Source organism: Callorhinchus milii, unplaced genomic scaffold (genome assembly GCF_018977255.1).
Source record: "Callorhinchus milii isolate IMCB2004 unplaced genomic scaffold, IMCB_Cmil_1.0 Scaffold22, whole genome shotgun sequence".
NCBI lineage: Eukaryota > Metazoa > Chordata > Chondrichthyes > Chimaeriformes > Callorhinchidae > Callorhinchus > Callorhinchus milii.
In genome coordinates, this window is record NW_024704763.1 from 4,706,627 (window position 1) to 4,725,514 (window position 18,888).

At 44.7% G+C, this 18,888-nt stretch overlaps 1 non-coding gene across 1 annotated transcript; it reads right to left on the bottom strand.

The window, feature by feature from the left end:
• Window positions 1–217: 217 nt before the first annotated feature.
• trnaa-cgc lies at window positions 218–290 on the bottom strand. The gene has a single exon. It is a non-coding gene; the product is annotated as a tRNA-Ala (tRNA).
• Window positions 291–18,888: the final 18,598 nt, after the last annotated feature.

The following is an 18,888-nucleotide window of genomic DNA, read 5'->3' on the forward strand; positions in this document are numbered from 1 at the left end:
TGTCAAAAATAAGTGAATTGACTATATTTTGTGGGCGAAACATGGCAGCCAATTGCGCACAGCAGTATCCCACAAAACAGTTGTGGATTTATTATTTTTTTTTGAAGGAATTGTTACCCCCGGAAAAGCGATCCACCAATCAACTAACAACCGGGTTCCTACTTGCTGTTGGGTAAACAGAGGCGTGTGTGTGGAGTAAGGAAATTTGCCCAACGTTTCACCCTGCCGGGAATCGAACCCAGGTCCTCTCGCTTGCGAGGCGAGCGCTCTAACCACTGAGCTACAGGACTCCACAGACTCCTATAGTTCCATTGCCTGGCTGAGTATCACTAAGCAGGGAGGCAGGCTGGAGCCTGAAGGGAGGTGGGCTGTAGCTCGACTCCCCGGCTGAGCATCCTTAAGCAGAAGGTTCAACATTGATCTCCCAGAAGGTCCTTCCATCAGCAAAACACAGGGTTGGATTATCTTAAACCGCCATCTGCTGCCCCCTCCAATAATTATCAAAATGAGAAAATCAATTAATTAAACAAATATGAGAGCTATTTGAAACCATTTAGTGAAACAAATTAAACAGGGACTTTAGCAAAGGGGTGGATGCCCTGCAGGGAGACGCTTGATAGAGCACTGCATGTAATGCATCACCGAGTGGGTAATTAACACTGCAGTCCATCTGCCAAGAGAATTAACATTGTGACAGTCACGTAACAGGCACCTTGTCCGGGGACTGCAAAAGAGAGCTTGAACTGTTGATCAATTTAATGAATTGTGCCAGTAGGACCTTGGAGATCAGAGTGCTAGGATTGGTCGGAGAGCAAGCAGTTCATCACAGAGCCCAGCAACAGACACTGAGTTAGACTGCAGGAGATTAATACAGTGGAAACTATCTTAAACCTTCCAATCTTGTGTTTAAAGATTTTACAAGATGTCTGGTTTACTGATTCTATGCACAGCATCCAGGTCTGCACCGTAACAAATCCTATCGGTGTAAACAGCTGCCTCCCTGTTTCCTCACTTCCAATCCAATAAATAATTATTGATCAGCTATTGCAATGTGATGATGTTAACTGTGAGCTGCAGGGGTAGACAGTCTGGTCTATACTGGCTTCTACCACTCGTAATGCCCCTCCCTAAACCTCATCCCTGGAAACCCTCCCCTCCCTTAGGCTCCCTTTCCTTAGGTAGCTTTTAAAACCTAAGTTTGTGGTTTAAAAGCTGGTATTCCAGATTGTAGGAGGAAAGCAAGACTGGGCAAGGGAAGAGTGTTGCAGCTTCCTTGGGAAAAAAATGTGCAGGAGATGGAGGTGAGGAGGATGCAGCAATAACGGCAACGACAAATTGGATTTATATAGCACCTTTCACCTCGGGAGGACGTCCAAAGGCGCTAGACAATGAGGGGTTTGCACCCAAGTTGTGGGTGGGGATTAGAGATGAGTTGAGGGTAAGAAGGATGGAGGAGGGAAGATGAGCGAGGAAAGGGAGCGGTTGAAAAGGAAGGTCTTGAGATGAGCCTTGAAGGAGACAAGGGAGGGGCTCCAGGATGGGGTTCCAGAGGGTAGGGGCAGAAAGACTAAACGCCCGACCGCAAATATTGGAGCAGGCAGGGCAGGCAACATGGAACAGAGCAGGGAACGTGGAGCAGGTGAGTGCCCACCGAGAGCGGACAGGTTGCTGACATTTTAATAGGTCACAGAGGTAGGGAAGAGCAGAACTGTTGATGACTTTAAAAGTGCAATTGTAGGTGATATCCCTCTCTGGTTTCTTGCGCTCTTTACTGCGCTCACTGGTAACTAGCACTTCATAGCGATCTGTAGGACTGTCTGTACTTCGTGCTTTCAACCCATCAGGTAGCCCACTAGCTGGCTAATAGCCAGGTTAGATTGATATCCTCGTCACTTTATATTGCCTTAGGTGATTTTGTCTGTGTGTGTCTTTGTGTGTGTGTATTTACATTTGTGTGATAGTGCTCATGTAGGTGGTTTGGTGGGGGCTTGGCTGTGCCTCAGCTCTGCACCCGAGTACGCAGGGGATGGTGGTGTGAGTGAGAAGCAGCTGTGTCAGTCTGACCTTTTTGTCAGCAATGTGCTGCTTGGATTGAGAGCAGGAAATCAGCCTCCTCCCAGGCAGATTAACTCCATTAGATAAACACCTGAGCTGATTTGGGGGCTGTGGCGGGTTTAGGGAAGCATTGCTTGACTGTGCGCTCTTGTGGATTAGAGGCTGGAACACAGGCATTAGTGTTGAGCTCGAGGTGTGGGTGTTGTTTAAACAAAGGCAGCTTAATTTACCACGTCAGAAAGGTAGAACAAGGACACACATGTCCAGGTAACGTTCTTTTCCAGACTTGCATCCGCAGCTATATTTCATACGATCCACTGGCGATTGCATCCCCTTCACCTGTGACATTTTATCTGATATTCTCAGCCTCTTATAACTCCTTTGGACCGTGTCTACGGTCACTTCTCTCTCCCCTGGCTCGGAGTCATGCTCCGTCCCTGTCAAGCACTCTGGGATGCTACCCTGCTTGAGGGGCGCTATATAGATGCAAGTTGTTGTTGTTATTGACTCTGCCTATAGTGGGATATCAGAGTTGAAATTCAGCACTGACCACCCCCCTGCACACCGCATCCTCACAGAATTCAGGCCAGGAAGATCACAGGTTAGATACAATATAGAGTGAGCTTCACTTTAACCCTTGCTGTATCTGGCACGGAAGCCTCTGTAACATGGAGCCTCTTGGTTCTCCAGGTTATGATATGTGCTGCTTTGTTAGGTTTTGCTGGGGTTGGTACTGTTACCCAATAACAAAGAGCACATCCTCTCGCAGAAGATCACTGACAGATGCCAGGTGACTGCTTGGCTCCAGACAAAGGCTTTCTACAATGCCTCGTGGGTGCAATGGCCCCCATCTGACTCGCCGATATGCTGTGAGCTCCAAGCACCAAATGTGCACCTCCCCATCAAACTTTAATCTTTGAACAATATGGCATATAGTGATGTCTCTGCCAGTGTTGTGTTCTTCTGTAACTAGAAACTGCCAAGCCCCGCAGCTGTCTGTAGCACTCCCCATCCTTCGTGCCATCAGTCAGCACAGTGTTGGATAATGTCACAGGCTGGCTATTAGCCAGGTCAGATGAAGCTTTTACATTGATATCCTTCACACTTTATGAAGAAATATTGTGTACAATAATCTCTAAGGTTCTTCTTAGGTGTCATTTTCGTTCAATTGGTGACAAACTTGCCTCTAGGTCAGAAAGTTGTGGGCTCAAGAACCACATTGGTACTTGAACTAAGACATAGTGCTGCACTTCAGATGAATATACAATATAGTCTTTGCCTTTGATCACATCTTCAAAATTCTCATAGTTTATCTAACGGAAGCCATTTTCTGTGGGTCTTTGTAATTAAAACCATGGTGTTCAATCCAAGACCATGAGGAATTCCGGGCCTCAGAAGTGATGCTTTATACAACAACAACAATTATACCCCCACAAAGCATTTTCAGAGATGTCAGTAGCCCTGAGACTGTGGTGTGGTGATGACGCTGAGTTCTTATGGTGTTGTGTTTCAATAGCACACAATTCGAAAGATTCTAATCCCAGTCTGTCATCTCGTTCGAAGTTACAATTGGCCACAACACGCCCTGGGTTAGGGAGGGTAAAGCATAATCAGTCATGGTTACAGCTCCTGTTCTTTATTCAGCGCCCCCCACCCCCCCCCCCTCCCTCCCATCCTCCCAAGTTGGAAGGTTGATGTGGATGTAGGATGAGGACATGACAAGATGTGATGTTCCCACAGACAAATGAGCTGCTGACATTCGCTTGAATTTTTTTCAAGAACAAATTAGGTAGATTTCTGTTAGGAAATATTATCTTGGGATGCAGTATATAGTTTGAGACATGACATGAGCATGCGACTGCCAGGATGGTGAAAGACGAGCTGAATGGACCTTGGGTCTTTTTCGTCTAGCGATTCTTATGTTCTTGTCAATTGTAACCTGGTTGAGGTGCCAGAATTGTACAGGTTACAATTGACAGGAACATAAAGGAATAGAGAGAAACAGCCTCCGTTTTTTTTATACTTTGATACAGAGACGTGTTTTATTTTCTGCTCCGCAAAGAGTTAAGATTAGTTTTGTTTTTCACAGGGTGGAATGTATAGCCTCTCACTGTGTGATGTTCCTGATGAGAGAACTGGGTTTTCTGGAAAGATCGAGCAGGACAGTAAACATTTGGCTTTAGCGAGTGGGTCTCCAAAGGGCAGGATTTGGGTAAGTCTGTCTCTGTGTTTACATCTTTGTCGTGTCTGCGATTTTAGTCAGATTGTAATTGAGGGCAGTAATTAAACACAAAGATGCATTAAATACAAAATCGCAGATTCACTCACTTGCCGAATAACAGGAATCGCCACTGAGGCTTAGCCGCTCAGATCAATACAGCCAATCAGATGCAGCGCCGAAAATGGGGTCAATCAATTCCTTCTAATTTGACCGTAGATTAGAACCTGGGAGCGATTCCCGGCGCGGGGTGATAATCCATTAAATATTTTGTTCAGTCATTAACATCCCGAGTATCCTCACTTATATAACCATTATTATCTACTTGAAATCAGCTTTACTGTTCACAACAAATAATGTTTATCACAGAACCGAATGAAGTCATTATCCTCCAAAATAATAATCGGATTGCCCACATCGCGGATTTCTGTCGCTTCACGGCTTTACCTGGGGTGCTGGCTGATCAGAGCTGTTTATCTGAGGGTGTAAGACCACCAAAAGAGCCCCCCCCAGCGCCCCCACCCCCTTGCGCCATAAAAGCAGCCACTATCTTCTTACTTCTTCAAACTCGTAAACAACATAATCCGCTCTGCCTCAATCTGCACATTCATCCACTGTGACTGAAGCATTGACTGAACTGTATGCTCGTTGCCAAGCACCCACTGCCGTGCACCCTCACAGTGCCGCTCACATCCTCGTTCACACGTTCACTTGTTCACGTACTTGCTCAACCACATGTATGGTTTTCACAGCCCACACTCTTTGAGTCACACACTTGCGCAAATACACATTTGCTCGCTCACATACTGGCTCGTGCACGCTTGCTCACTTACACATTCACTTGTTTATACATTCACTTATTTATGCATTCACTTGCGCACACATTCACTCGCACACAGACTCACTTAAACACAGATTCGCTTGCTCACAAACACTTGTATGTTCACTTTCCAATGCACTTACATGCATGCATACAAGTTCTCTCTCTCTGTGGCAGTGACCAATGGACTTCCATTAGATCTGCCCTGGACTACCTAGGATCTGTACAGGACTCCTGCGGATCTAAACTCCTCAACCTCTTTGGGCTTTCCCTCACACTCACTGAACCAGTGCGCAACTTAGGAGTCCAGTTCGAACCCCAGCTGTTCTTCCTCCCCCACATCCAGTCCCTGACCAGGACCACCTTCTTCCACATTGCCCACCTCTGACCATACCCTACCTCACATATGCAGCCGAAACCCTCTTGCATTTGTTTGTCACCTCCCACTTGGATTACTCAAGCGTACTCCTCGCTGGTCTCCCCAGCTCCACCATTCACAAGATCCATCTTAATCAGAACTCTGTTGCCTACATACTTACCTGGACCAAACTCCGTACCCCCATCTCACCAGTTCTGGCCAGGCTTCAATGGCTCCCCATCACCGAACAGTTCGACTTCAAGATCCTCACTCTCGTGTTCAAATCCATTCACTCTCTGGCACCTCCCTCTCTCTCTGACCTCCTCACTCCCCAATCCACCACCCGGTGCCTCCGCTCAACTGGCATTGGCCTCCTACTCGCCCCTCGCTCCCTCCGCCCCACCAGCGGAGGTCGCGCTTTCAGCCACTATGCCCTGAAACTCTGAAACACTCTCCCTCAATCCCTCCGACTTGCCCCCCCTCTCCCCTTTTTCAAGTCCCACCTGAAAACCTTCCTCTTCGACTGTGCTTACAGCCACCTTCCTCCACCCCCGGCTCGGACTCAGGCTCCGTCACTGTTAAGCGCTCTAAAATGCTGCCCTGCACGGAGGGCACTATATAAGTGCAAGCTGTTGGTGTTGAGACTATTGGGTGTTTTTCCATAAACCTTTCTAATGATTGCAAGCCGTGTGGTCAGGTGGCAAGTATAGGTTCAGTAAATAGGACTGTGTGACAATTAAATACACAGGGTTCGGCATAGTCAAGTGGATTTAACATAGAGTCATAGAAATTACTGCAGAGTAGGCAGCCAGTTGACCCATCAAGATTGAGCTGGATAATACAATCAACAGTAAACGGCGCACACAAACATGGGATAGATTTGGGTGGTATTATTGATGTTTCATTGATCTTTCTGATCATTGGAGACCAACATGTACAATTGCGGGCAACATTCCTTAACACGGAATCCAAGTGGAAGTTCTGAGATCTGAAAATTCCCAGAATCTTAGCCTTAAGACCATTGACAAATAACTCTGCCACCCGTTTAAACTTTATTCAACCCGAGTTCTGCTCACCGAGAGCCAGCAGAATTAACACCAGCCATTCCCACGTAGAGGTCAATGTTTGTTTACTAAATGAGAAGTATTTAACAGCCGTGAAGGGAGATTAGTTTGAGCAGTCTGTAAGTAGGTGATTTTTTTTTGTTCAAAGCTGTTATTGGACGTGTAGAGCTGTCTTTCTGATGGTTTCCACTAGATGGAAGTGTTATTCCATGGCAGCTGAGCAGCAGTTTATTTCTCTAACCTTGGCATGTGTCAATGAATCGCTCTCTGTGCTGCCTCCCTCTGAATCAACGCAACCAGAGGGCGATTGACTGACTGAAAATATTGATGGCTGTTTGACTGATTTGCTACAACAGTGATTGATCTGCTTAAGTTCCTGAGACGAGGAGGAGAATGGCATTGAGTAAAACGAAAGCGATGCCAGCCGCGGGATTCGCAGTCTCCACTGGCAATCTCTTGCCCTTTAAAGGGCAGCGTTGTCATGGTAATGAATCATTGTAGGCATTCCGATTTTCAGAAACAGAGGAGACCTCAATGGTAATTTACGCGTGTGCGCATGTTTGTGAGAGATTCGGTGTGTGTTTGTGTTTATGTATGAGTGTGTGAGAGAGAGTGTGTGTGTGTATGTGCGCGCGAGAGAGAGAGTACACATGTTATTGTTTGTATGTAAGTGTGTGTGGCTGTTTGCATTGCACATATTTTTGTATTTGAAATCCCTTACTGAATAGTAGTTGTACATTGTAGCCTGCAGTGTGAATATGGAGTCTGTATTGTGCACAGCATAATCAGACAGCGTAGCTAACGTGCTGCACCTGATTTGACGAAATGTTAGTTCTCTGGGCTCTCAGACATCAATCCTCACTGAACTCCTTTTTTCCATTACTATACACTGACCCTAGATGGCAGTATTTACACATGTCTCCAAACCCAAGCCCTAAATACAAGCCAATCAATTGAAATGAATGTCCTGAGCATGAAGCAATTTGTTGAATACCAGAATTATAAATAAATGATAAAGCTTTGTCTCAACCTCGAGCCTTATCACATCAGAACATCTCAGTGTTTCACAGGATGAGTTACCTTGTTACTGTGTTGGGCAGGAACTGCTCCCAGACCATGGCAGCTGTGCCAGACCTGGGGACCTTATGAATCTCATTCACCACCTTGAGCAGTGGTTTGCACAGATGCCCCCAGTGTGATATTTGCACAGCGTGAGAGGGGACTTTGAAGGTATTGATTGAAGGATTCAAGGGGCATCTTTACCAAATGTTGGCTTGTATTAATATCTGGGGCTTGTGGTGGACATCAAATTTTGCTTGGACACTGTCTTTTGGCACTGTAGGGTATAGGGTACTCAAATCATTCTTGTCCCCCTTTAATGATAGGAAAGTCCCAAAGCTTGTGGCATATAAGACTTATCCATACGATTCACCTTCACGGTTCGGAGCTTTTAGGCATGCAACAGAAAGATTTCCTGCAAATCCATTTGCGAAGCCCAGGGTGAAGCAGTTTGGTGGATTTAAGGTAAAAAAGGGGAAGCGGTGTTAGGAAACTCTGAACCTCACTAAGCTGTCGCTCGGGACCCTAACAGCTGGTACATCTAATTTGGCTTCACAACTGGTACATTTAATTTGTGAAAACCCCTCAAATGAGCTTGTGGGTTCAGCAGTTGGTGATGAGTAAATGTGATACACAGCATTGGACTTGGACCTCTAGAACATCAATGTGTCTGGCATGTCATAATTGCCCTATATAAATCCTTGCATCATGCTGGAGGCAGATGTCTGTCAAATAACCGATGAGAAACTTGGGTTTAGGAAATGTTATCTAGAGTCTGGGTTCATGTACACACGCTCAAATATCCAGTGCTTGTATCCATCTTGATTGGTGTGCAGAGAGATAAGCAATGGCTCTTGCAACTCTACATTTCCAACTGGTGGAACCATTGCTCAATGAATAGGGATGTGTTTCCGAGCTGTGTACAGGAGGATGAGAGCAATGCTTTGATGCATTTTATACAGAGTTGTATTGGATGCATATAGCTCTTTATCATTTTGAGATCTTCGAGGCTGATCTTATCCAGTTTTTCCTCACAGAACGCCACCTGTCTGAGCTGATAGCCTCAACCACTTGCGTGACTGGTACAGAACTATCTTGGCTGAAACAGCAGCTGTCTCAGAGGGTGGTTGAGTTTATGATTCCCTGCGGTGAACGACGGATGCCACCATCACAAGGAGATGGCTTTCAGTCTGAGGCAATGCGAGCAGCGATCGCAGTCCTTAACCGTTCTTAAGGAAAGCGCAGCTGCCTAAAGAATATTATCAGGAAATCTCTCCAATCACTGCTAATTGCCGCAAGCCTTTTTAGCATCTGTTGGTTTACTAAGCGTCACCAAATCACATGTTCCCTGTCTTTAAATGAGTTGCCGTCACTAATTACTGTATATCTGAAGAAGCCAAAGAAACCATTTCAAACAAATATCGGGCAATTAGCAGTTATGGGAGTCGTGGGAACCGTGCTTGCTTTCTTGTCATCACTTACCCAACCTTCTGTCCGCTGTCGATCTGTGCACCTCCAGGATCCGCATTGAATCACTGCAGTGCCCATCTAAAACATCACTGTTCAATTCCTGCCACTGAGCTTGAAACAATAGTCTTCTGACCCAGAAGTGAAAGCGCTACAAACTGAGCCATGCTGACTATTACACAGCTTGCATCAGTGATAGGAGCTGTAGAGGACACTATGAGTGAAGGCAGGAATATCCGGGAATGAGTGAGCACACTTTTGATGTTCACGGGGGGGAAGGAGGGTGATCGAAGGCACGTTTGAAGAGGAGAGTCTTGAGATGGGTCTTGTAGGAGACAAGGGAGGGAGCAAAATGGAGGGACTGCGGGATGCAGTTCCAGAGGGTTGGGGCAGAGTGGCAGAAGGCCGCCTGCCATTGGTGGGGAGGGTGAGGCAGGGGACTTGAAACAGGCCGCAGCCTGCTGAGCGGAGGGAGTGGGCAGGTCGGTAGGGGGTTAGAAGGTCGCTGAGGTAGTGGGGAAGCAAGGCCATGGAGGGCTTTGAAGATAAGTAACAGGATTTTGAACTGTATCCTCTGTGTGATGGGTTGTCAGTGAAGTCGGGCGAGGATGGGGATGATAGTGTCGCAGAGCCTGGTGCGGGAGAGGATATGGGCTGCAGAGTTTAGTTGGGGAGAGCGACAAGCAGGGAGTTTGGGTAGTCGAGCTGGGATGTTATGAATGTGTGTATGAGGGTTTCGGCGCCCTGTGGTGTGAGACAATGGCGGAGCCGAGCGATGTTGCGGAGGTGGGGAAGGTAGAGCGGGACATGGCATGGATGTGGGGTAGAAAGGATAGTTGAGGGTCAAATAAGACGCCAAGGTTATGGACTGGCTTCGTAAGGTGGAGTCTGCATCTTTGGACGGTGATACTGTCAGTGCCTGAGGTGTGGAGGCTCTGATGGGAACCAATCAGGAGAGCCTCAGTTGAGGTTCAATTGTAGAACGTTAGCTCTCATCCAGGACCTAATGTCTGACAGACATTCTGTCAGGACAGCAGTGGTCTTGGAGTCGAGTGTGGAGGCAGAGCAATAGAGTTGGGTGTCATCCTCATACATGTGGAAATTGACCCCACGTCTGCAGATGATGTCACCAAAAAGGAGCAAATAGATATTGATCTCAGGGGCTACTCTCGTACCTGCAGTGAGAGGAACACAGAGCGATTAATTGTATCATCGTCCTCGGCCCCAAGGCTATCCACAAAAGGAGACGTCCTGAGGTGTTTAAAATAATGAGGTGAATTGACAAGAATTGATAGGAGATGACTTCACTCTGGTAAAGGGATCCTAAAACGAGGAGACATCCTAATATTAAAGCTAATCTGGTTGAAAGTGAGTCTAGAAAATGTTAGAATGCACTGCCACAGACGGAAGTAGAAACAAAAATTGATTGGGCTGCTTAAAGAGAGATACAGTAGATAGATACTCATGAAGGAAGGGTATTAAAGGAAATGGGGAAAAGATATGGGAAATTAAGAATTGAAAGGAGTTGCTATGATCTAATAAACCAACTTCAATGGGCTGAGCAGCATCGCTCTGGTCCATCCACAGTGGTCCAGTGAATGATTATTATTCTCACATATTTCTTGCAGTTTTAAAATGATTTCATTAAATGCTGGTTATATGCTGTTTGACTGGTTTCTAGAAACTCATCAGTTAGTATTTTCTTACCCTGTTTTATTGAATTCAGCAAAGCTTTCATGCCATTGGTCCCAGTGCCACCAGGGATCACCCCATACAACACCAACAACAAGATTACATTTGTATAGTGCCTCCCATGTCGGGAAAACGTCCCAAGGCGCTGGACAGCATTTCAGACCCGAGCTGGGGTCAGGGGGGGAAGAGGGGAGGAGAAGGGAAGGGGGGGTGGCCGATGGCATGGTCGCAGAGGAGGGTTTTGAGGCGGGACTTGAAAGAGGCTAAGGAGGGGGCGAGGCGGAGTGAATGGGGGGTGGAATTCCAGAGGTTGGGGGCAGAGTAACTGAAGGTTCTCCCGGCAATGGAGGGATGGGTGGGTCGGGGGACGTGGAGCAGGCCGGAGCCGGCTGAGCGGAGGTTTACATTGTATGATTTAGTACATTTTAATAGAATTTGACCGATTAAGAATTAGCGAGGGGGGATTTCTGGATGTGGGGTGGGGGGCTTGGTTCAGCAAACGTAGGAGAGAGAATTGGAGCGATTGGGTGGACATTGTTCGAGGATGGGGGTGTGAGCAGTAGGAAGCTGGAACTTCATCAATTCCTTGTTGATTCTAGCCATTATATTCCTCCACTCAACGTCTCCATTCACAAGACGTTTGCAGTCTGCAAGAGCATAATGAATCCGAATCAATGCCATTTGATCTCAGCAGTTCCATTTCTTAAAGATTTACTCAGAGAAAAGGGCACAGGAGGTATGCAAATAAAAGATGAAATGAAAACATCTTCTGAGAAAAATGGACCACGGGTACAAAGTGAATAATCAGTTCAATACGTCTCCGAGTTTACAAAGGACAACAGGGAAAACAAGGTGGATTTAAGCAGCAGAACGTATTTCATTCTTTGAGAGTTTGCTTATTATCTTGTTGCACAGATTGATCTTGCCTGGAAAGTACAGACCTGCAAACCCACTGTAATGGAATAGTGTTGGGAATTGGAACAGAACGGGAAATGGGAGCAGGGAGCCCCTTAATATAATAATCCGTGCTTTGATTTAACAAGTGCTGCATATTGTCAAAGTCTCAAAGCGCTTGATAGATATTTCACCTCATCAGTAATTGCTATCAAGTTGCAGTGTCTGTGTAGCACATACAGTCCAGCCAATGTGTGTACAGCAATGCCACGCAAACGGCCTCTATGTTACCTGATATTAGCAGTGAAAGCCTCTTTAAAGCCTGACGTTAGCAATAAACATCACTATATAACCCGATAGCAGCAAACATTTCTACATTTGGTGCGCCAATAAATCCCGCCATACACATGCATTTACTCACGGTGCACAATACAGTTGTGTTTACACACGGCACATAAAAGACTTCATTCTCTCTATTTGATGCAGTTGTACCTCTGAGAACATGCTTACTATTTATACTATTTGGTGATATTAGATTTCACTACAAGTGGGGTATTGAACCAGTCACTTATTTTAATTGCAGTCAAGGAATTGTGAATTTCGTAATCTGCACTTTGGCAGACTGGGAACGTTTCTGGGCTATTTGCCATCAGTCGTCTACCATAAACCCTGAGCATCTGGATGACACAACACCATCGTAAAGTCACTGAACAGCTTTGAAATGAGCTACGTGCAGTAATGAATAATACAATAAATCATGCCCTATCCAAACAAAATTTCCTTCAGTGAAAAAAGAGTGGATACTTTGTGTGACTGAGGGAATGGCACTCCATTTACTTACTCCCGGACAGAACCTTGAGAGGTTTTCCAATTGGCACTGAGTAAATGACTGGCCTGCGAGATTCTAATCTGTGCCAAACTGACTTGGGAGTACTGGATGGGACAGTGGAGAGGGAGCTTTATCTTGTACGTAATCTATAGTAACCTTGACCAGGCTTGGACAGAATTGAATGAGTGGAGGTGAACATGGTTTATGAATAGATGATTTATTAGTTTTGGGGGAAGGGGAAGGAACCCCAGAAACCTTCCCGTATCTCTAGAAGGGACAGATAATACTAATAAGCCCAGAGATGTGTCGGGGTCTGGGTCCGTGATTTGACTATCTATGGAATATCTGCGGCTGCACCCGCAAAGCCAGTCCCAAAGCCTATTATACTATATCAATTCAAAACAAAACTGCGGAAACCCAACTGCAGTGAGCGAGTAGTAAATGTATGGAACAGGCTCCTTAGGGAGACAGTGGAAGCAGAATGCGTCGATTCTTTCAAGTATTAATTAGATAGATTTATATTAGGAAATAATATTTTGGGATACAGTATATAGTTTGGGACATGACATGGACAAGCAACTGCCAGGATGGTGGAAGGTGAACTGAATGGACTTTGGTCTTCTTTTGGCAAGCGATTCTTATGTTCTCTGTCTGTAGCTGCTCGCAGGTCTGTGGGAAGGGCTGCAATTGTGAGCCCAACCTTGCGTTTCCAATCTATTACCATTTCCGCAGAGGACTGACAGGAAATGTTATTTTGAGACATTACAATTTCATGAGAGAAAAATCAGATGGATATGATGGCAACACAGAAGCTGAGATATGGCAGAAGGAGATTGTATGCTGGGTTCCTCACAAGCGATCATGCATACAGGTTATCTCAAGAATATGCCTTTAGATAAAACTTACATTGCTGTGAGCCTGTCTTAATGGGAGCAGGGATGTAAATTATGGTTTAAATTTAGAGATTGCTTAATGAGGATTGAAAAAGAATTTCCCAGGAGCTGGATTCTCCACCACCCACCCCTCCCACCCTCCCCTTTCTCTGTGAGTGGGACATTGTTGTGTGCAAATTGAGTCTTGCATTTGCCTACACAAACTAAGTCACTAGATTTAACAGCAAATCGCTGTTTTAATATTAAACAATTCTTTCAATTGAGATTGCAACTTCTGGCATCGAAATGTCTTGAAGCGCTTCACAGTTTTTGACTGTGGGCGAATGTTGATTTAGTGACTGTGGGCGAATGTTGTCTTAAGTGCTTTGAGATATTTCAATGATATAGGCACTATATCAAAAGCAAAACATGTTATAAATTGTTTGTTTATAGTGAAGAGGGAAATAGTGGAAACTGGCTATATTGTGTCTGCCCAGAATGAAACGCAGTAACAATCTGTCAGCCTGGCTCAGTTGGTTGCCCTCTCACCTCTAGTTCAAAATGCTGTGGGTTCAAATCCACCTCAGGACTTTGAACTCGTACCGTTTAGGCTGATATTCCAATGCAGTGCTGGGGACGTGCTGAATTGTTGGAGGTGCCGTCTTTCAGAAGCAAGTTAAACCTAGGGCTTGTTTATCTGTTCAGGTGGACATTAAAGATTCTATTTGATGCTATTTGAAAAAAGAAGGAAGTTTCGCCTGGTGTCTTGACAACTAAACCCCCAAATAAAAGTCGTGGCTTTTTGTGGAGTATTGCTGTGCAGAAATTGGCTGCCACGTTTCCCTGCAAGATACATTGCACTTTAATTCCTGTGAAATGCTTTGAGATGTTCTTCTAACATAAAAGGCACTATATCAAATGCAAGGATTCTTATTATTATAACATTGAATGGGGCCCAAGCAGGAAATGACAGGAAACACTTCCACTGCAGCACCCAGCAGACTCTTTGTAACCACTGACATCTTTCTTATTTGAGGACAAATGGCTTCAATTTAATTTCAGAAACATCAGTATTATCAGCGGTGCCAAGTGAAACAAAAATCTTTTTGCCGAGTGAAGGGCAGAATTGGTATAACCTTCACAGCCACTCGTGGCGTAAATAAATCTCAGACAGAATGATAAAGTTGTGACTCTGGTTTCATATAAGAAAGAGTATATGTAAGACTGGTGCTATAAACTTTAAATCCTCTAGTACATCCCTCACCTTCTCAGTCCTCCTTTGACAGTCGAGCTTTCAGACTCTAAGCTTTCATGCTCTGAAACTTCATTCCAACCCACCCTCACTTGCTTCAAAACTGCTAAAAACCTGTTATTACTTCAACTGTGTCTTCAGTCATCTCCTTGCTATCCCAGGAACTTCTCACCTTGCTCAGGTTTCAATGTTGATACTGTGAGGTTGTTATTTCTCTGAGTTGCTTTGAGACATTATCCTATAATGTGAAAGATACTATGTTTGCGAATATTGTGGGATGATTGGAGGACTGCACCTATACTCCATCAGCCTGGCTCACTTGATTGTACTTCCACCACTGGGTCAGAAGATTGTGGTCTCAAGTCCCATGTTGGGATTTTTACAGGTTATAGCCGTGGCTGACACTCCAGTGCAGTGCTGGGGGAGCGCTGTATTGCTAGAAGTGCTGTCCTTCGAATGAGATGTTAAACGGAGATAATGTTTGCTTGTTCAGGTGGGCGTTGAATTCCCACAACACTATTCAAAAAAAGAAGGGAATTTCTCCAGTGTGCTGGCTGTTTGTGGGACATTGCTGTCCACACAATGACTGCTGCATTTGCCTACAAATTACACAATCGCTAGCTACACTTCACAGTTGTTATTCTGAAGCATTTTGATGTGATAAGGTATTACATCAAATGCAAGGATTATTATTATCCCTTGGTCAGAAAATTCTGTTTGTAATACAGTCCTTATTCAATTCTCTTTTGAGGAGGTTAATTAACTACATGGGCTGCTTTTGTTGGGTGGCTGCTTCATATATTCAGTGCTGTATAGGTTACAAAAAAATCTTTCAATCTCGTCTTGGTCGAAGGTTGCTAATGCTAATTTTGTGTTTGTTATCTAAGTAAAATGACCTATTTATGTCTACTCAGAAGGGGAGAAAACTGGAGGGAAATTAAGGAAGCTAAATAGGACAGCAATAACCCAGTAAACATCCTGCAGTACTCCCAGTGCGCCCAGTGTATGCTGTGGTACCTCTAACAATACAATCCCATCACACTGCTCCCTGCTCTACTACTGAATGCCAGAAGCAACACTGAGCTGTGCTCACTGAGTGCTCTGTGATGCAGAGATGCTGGTGAATGACTGGGTGTGAGAGGGTTAATTTACTTTGTGTTCCAGGCCAATGACCAGGTTAATGGCTTTATTAGGACCTGAGCTCTCGGGCTGCTGTGAGAATGCAGAGGGATTTGCGAAAACGACAGGTTGATTTGGTGTCTTTGACAGATAGGGCTGGATGCCCTTTGGGATGAATGGTGCAGAATATGATGGATTCGATTCAATAAAGGCACAGAGTTCCATCCTTCACTCTGCATCATCACCGGCAGCGTCTAACAACATTACTGATTCCAGGCTTTGTTTCAAGTTGTTTAAAAAGGAAATTTGAAGATTACAACTTTCATTTTTCCTTTAATAAACCATAGGATTCACTGTTGGAAACCCCCCTTCCATCCTGGCTGAGTCGGTTGCACAGTGGCGCTGAGTGACAAGATATTGGCTCGAGCAAAGGACTTGTTACTTCATAATCCGGGCTGACACTCCATAGCAGTACTGAAGGAGCACCGCTTTTCCCAAAGTGTCATCCTTCAGCTACGAGGGGAAAAAGCGACGTATGATGATAGCATGTGTCACGTCACCACATTTCCCTCCACAAACATAAATAAATAGACCCTTGCATTTGATATCATATCTTAGCAAGTGCTCTGTTCAGGTAGAACTAGAAGCATTTACCTCGGAGTGAATGGTGTTGCGTGCGTCAGATCTGCTGTAAACATCGACACCATTGTTGCCTCTTACAGTGCCAGACGCTCCCATTGCTTTGCGATTACCACTGTGAAACCTGTTCGACACTGTGCCAAGGGAAGTGGCTGTGCAGCATGTGTTGCCAACACGCAAACCAGTCTATTCACGTTCTTAAGGAGTTTGAAGTCTCTTCTCTGCTTTGTTAAATACCAAGCAACTCTAAAACAGATATAAAAGGAAATGGAATTGAATTTTATTCCACTCAAATTGATCAGACTGTTTGACTAATAGTAAGAGGAATTATTGCTTTTTACAGTCTATCCAGCTACGTGCTCAAACTCAAACTGAATATGCAATACAATACAAAATTATAGCGCCTTTCATGTTGGGAAGACGTCCCAAGGAGTTGGACAGTCAAATTTAAACCCAAATATTGCAAAGCTCTGCACCTGGAGAGAGGTGGCCAGACATCTCTAGATGTTCCTTTATTTGTGTTTTAGTGCACAGTCAGACAAAGGAGATCAGTGCAGGAAAATAGAGTATCCATACCCCAGTGTCAGCATCCAATGAACCAAGTCTGATACAGTTGGTTACCTACAGAGTGAAGTTCCTTCTACACTGTCCCATTCAGTATCCCCAGAACAGTACATCATGGGTTATAAAGAGCAAAGCCTGCTTGATGATCTCAGGTCACCCCTTTATTGCTAATGAAGAAGTCCTAACTTATCAAGTTTATTCATAGCTGAAACCACTCGCGTTGATCCTAGTGGATGTATTCTGCACCATTTCCTTTGCTTTATAGCTGTCTTAGCTGTAAGTATCTGCTTTTAAATTAGGTGGTTCTCTAGCCTGTATAACACTGTATCTTACAAGCGCCTGTAAGTAACATCCCATAGCGTACTGGTTAGTGTGCTCACCTTGCAAGCGAGAACACCCGGGTTCTATTCAATTCCTGGGCGGGTCATGGCGAAACCTTAGGCAAGTTTCCTTACTCCCCCCCCCACACACACAAGGCTCTGTTTACCTAGCAGTAAGTTGGAACCCACTTGTTAGTCGATTCGATTGGTGGATCACTTTCCCGGAGGTAATAATACCTTTTAAAAAAAAGAATAATTTGGTGATTCAATCCACGACTGTTTGTGGAACACTACTCTGCGCAATTGGCTGCTGCATTTTGCCTATAAAATATACAGTCACTACACTTTACAGTATATCCTGTGAAGTGCTTTAAGATGTCTTGAAGACCTGATAAGGCGCTATATCAAATGCAAGGTTCATTATTATCTTCAACGATTGAGCAATGTTTTGTACAGAGCAATCTGTAATCTATTGGTATTTTGTTGAATACCAAAGTCTTCACAGAATAATTGATACTTCATTAAGAGGAAGAGATTCATTGAGCCTCTGTATTTCAGCCAGGCCCTGGGACTGTTGATTTGGAGTTAAGCGCTCTGAGATACCTTACGGCTTGGAGGGTGCTATATAAATCCAAGTTGTTGTTGTTGAAAGGCACTGAGACTTATCCTTTATTAAATGAAAGAAGTACAGTCGGGAAGCTGCAGTGCTTGTGATGTATAGCAAGTTACAGTAATTATTTTCATTTATCATGCCCAAACCTGGTATTGACCTCCTCACTAATTTGCTGGGGCCCAATGGAAATGTGATTGTGGTGTGTCTTGTGTTCAGATGTTAGCTTTACTAGTGCCCAAGTGCCTTATCGCTGGATTGAGGGGAAAATTGGATAGGGCATAATTCACCAGGACACTCTTGACACAAGATAAAACAAGGTTGGGGTGAAGAAGATCCTTCATTCAGGCCATATTATCTCATACTTCCACAATACTGTGGAGTCTTGTAGCTCAGTGGTTAGACGCTCGCCTTGCAAGCAAGAGGCCTGGGTTTGATTCCCAGCAGGACGAAACCTTGGGCAAGTTTCCTTACTCCGCACCCCTGATAATAATCCCTCAAGAAAGAAAAGCTATAATAATTTGGTCACTCAATCCACGACTGTTTGTGGGACACTGCTGTACGCAATTGGCTGCCACGCTTCGCCCACAAATATACAGTGAATTCACTTTACAGTCTATTTTGTGAAGCGCTTTGAGATGTCTAGAAGACGTGAAAAGCACTATATCAAATTACAAGGATTATATTTATTATTTATATACTGTTCACCACCATCAATCTGTTTCTTAAATTAAGGCTTGACATCAACCACCCTTTCTGGTAACTGGTTCTGCCTATCAAATTGCCTTCTGTGTAACAAAATAATTCCTGGTGTCTGTCCTAAAATTGCCCTTCACAGATCTTGACCTGGGAAGAGAAGGGAATTTCTCCACTCTCCTGGCTGACTATCCACTGCATTAATATGTCATTCGTCATGTTTTGACGTGAGAAAACGCTACAGAAATGCCAGTTCTTTCTTTCTTCTTTTCTTAAGGTGGGAGGGGAGCGAAGCTCTTGGCACCATCAAAAATATTAGTAACAGCTGTGACCAATTAATGACAGACCAGCCCCAGCCCG